This window comes from Balaenoptera acutorostrata, chromosome 18, assembly GCF_949987535.1.
Source record: "Balaenoptera acutorostrata chromosome 18, mBalAcu1.1, whole genome shotgun sequence".
Taxonomy (NCBI): domain Eukaryota; kingdom Metazoa; phylum Chordata; class Mammalia; order Artiodactyla; family Balaenopteridae; genus Balaenoptera; species Balaenoptera acutorostrata.
Genome location: NC_080081.1, coordinates 28,843,522 through 28,846,329, shown reverse-complemented (window position 1 = coordinate 28,846,329; position 2,808 = coordinate 28,843,522). Strand labels below are relative to the sequence as shown.

General features: G+C 41.7%; 1 long non-coding RNA gene across 3 annotated transcripts in view; it reads left to right on the top strand.

Moving 5' to 3' along the window:
- The first annotated feature begins 148 nt into the window (after positions 1-148).
- The window catches only part of LOC130705627 (uncharacterized), a 120,686-nt gene continuing 118,026 nt past the window's right edge, over positions 149-2,808 (top strand). For all 3 annotated transcript variants that reach the window (XR_009005954.1, XR_009005952.1, XR_009005953.1), the window contains exon 1: positions 149-372. This is a non-coding gene — a long non-coding RNA (uncharacterized LOC130705627). The remainder of the gene's footprint in view (positions 373-2,808) is intronic.

Genomic DNA, 2,808 nt, shown 5'->3' with positions numbered 1-2,808 from the left:
GGAATGCCTGACCGTGTAGCCTCCGCAGCTTGCTCGGGATCGTTGCTGTCCCTAGACAAGTACCTTTATTCATTCGTCCCTTCCCCATCAATCACCGCCAGACTCCTCCCGCCCCTTGCGACCGCGCGGCAACCTTTCCCCTTGAGCGACGCCTGGACTGCATCAGCAGGACCTGCCCGCTGCCCCAGGGGGCAGTGCTCGGCCCGCGACGCGTCCTGAGAGGCTGCGGAGTTGTCATGCTCCTCAGGTCTTCAGATGATGAGCCCAAACCAAGGGCAAGTTTTCACACACCCCGCGACGCTCGAGGCTTCAGACTAGACCCGGGCTCTGAATTAAACGTGTTTCAAGCCCGCTAGGACTTTTCAAAGAAAAGTTAAGTATCCCGCCGTGATACCTAAACCTTGATTAGTTGTTGGGAGGGCGGGGGAGAGGCTGCTTTTGGTTTTGCCCTTCAGTTTCAAGTTCGCATCGGCCCCCACCCACACGGAAGAGCACGATCCTTTCTTCTCAAGCCCTGTCACTGCCCTAGGAGAGAACTAAAATTCCTCCTTCCTTTTCTCTAGCAGAGGCTCTTCTCTCTTCCTGCGATCTCTTGAAGTGTTATTGTCAGCCTATCTCCGGATTTTATTACTGTCGAAGGACCCGACACCTATAGGGGGCATGAAAATCATCAGAGAGCTGCCATGCAAATTTAGAATATTTATTTATGAGGCAGAGCCATAAAGTAAACTCCTCCTATCCATACTTGAACTCAATTTTTAAGGGGTAGAAAGAATAATAGTGCCTGACAGTTTTGGCCAGAGATTGTATAAAAGAGAAGTCAGAAATCCAGGCTGCCCCATGTACACTGGAAATTACTCTGCTGTCCTCCAGTCAGCTAAGTCCCTGTTGGATCTGTGAAATTTCAGAGCCAGAAGGAGCCACTCATTGTAGCAAATTCACGGTAGAGTCCAGGTGGGTCATTCTTGGCTTCACAGCTGGTTAATGGCATAGGTGGGACAAGCATCTTGGATTTTTTGTGTTCTATGCAATGCTTTCTGGGAAAGTCGAAGTAGAAAATCAATTTCTATTTTAAAAAGGTGAACTTTAAGTTTGAAATGTGGTCTAAAGAATATGATTAAGGACTAATGCTAAAGGAATGAGAAATATGGTTTAGGGTTATGAGTGCTAATTCCAGCGCTAATTCCAGTGCTGGCTATTTTGATCTCAGTACTCATCCTTCTTGTCTTGGTAAAAACAAGGTCAACATTCAGTCGCTTCAAAGCTGAGCCGAGTAACAATATAGAGTGTGATGTGAATGAGGAATTACATGGATGCATTTGGAGTATGAATATTCTGCCCTGTTTTGAACCTGCCCTTCTTCCCATCGTACCTAGAGCCCTACAGATGGGGCCATCACTGAGATCTCACTCTCCTCTTTTCTCTTAGCACTTTAAGACTGTTAAATACAACTGAGCACTTGATCCCACTGAGGCTTTTTTTGGCTCAATATTGATTTCATGTGTATTCACTTCTTTTTCAGGACAGGGACAGAATGATAGGTTCTTTCTGGACCATCACAATGTACCTGCCACAAGGGGAGCTCAAGAAATAATTTTTATAGATGTGATAATTACATTTAGGTTACTCAATTGAATTATATTTTGGTAACTCTAGTCATAAGTCTCAGGGTCAAAGCTAAATAATTTTAAGGTAAACATACACATTCCTCATCTGGAATTTAAAATACAGTACTGGCTACCTATTACAGGACCTACTAGGCACCTCATCCACAGGATCTCATTTACTCTTTCACAGTAGTCTTTAGGTTAGGAATTGTTTTTCATGACTTTATAGATAGTGAAATGGAGCTTTAGAAGTGCATGTAAGGTCACATAGCTGGTTAGTTGTGAGACTGTGATTTGGAGCTAGGATTTGAATCCGAACCTATCTGGTTACATAGACTGTGCTTTCGATTAATTACATAGAGTCTAAACAGATTTTATTTTTCCTAATTTGAGGAGGCAGTATTTTAGACATCAGAATATTTAATTGAAGTTTAACCTTAAATTGAGTGAAAATGTAAAAGTAACCATGTGAAAGATTTATTATTTGATCCTCATGAATGACCTTAATCAAGTCACAAGAAATGTCTCAATTTCCCCTCTTGTAAAGTGGAGGGAAAGGATTAGATGATCTTTAAAGCTGTCTCACTCTAACACATCAGTTTAACTGATAAGCTAACTGATCCTATAAAAGTGGCCTGAAAAGCAAAGAAGCAAGGCGAGATCATATGCCAGACCTTAGTTTTCTTCTTTGTACTTTCTCTACTCATGCTTTGAGTACTACTACTACAGATACAAGAGGTTTTTTTCACCTGATGACTTAAAAGCCCTTATTAATAAACTTTATTTGTAAATTTGCCAGTAGTTAAAGTGCTGTGTAAACGGCATTTGTAAATAGGAGTAAAAAGTTGGATCAAGTTTTAATAACCCTTTCCTGAAAACTTTTGGGTTTGAACTAATTTTGCTGTTAGCACTGATGAAGGATATTTTTTTGACTTCGTAAATGTGGAAACTTTTACAAAGTTGCTTTTACGAAGACACTTTTTGAAGTGTCCTAGGGAGTATGTCAAAATCCTAGATTGGCTAAGATCACCCGTCAAAGACAGAAAGCATGGTGAAGAACAATGTCCCACAATCCTTTGAAATGCTTTAACTAGAAGGTCTTGAGGGCATGCACATTCAACAATGCACTTCAGAATTCATTCCTCAGAGACGTTTGCCATGGGGAGCTTGCCCAAAGCAAACCTTTTCCCTGGTAAGAGAA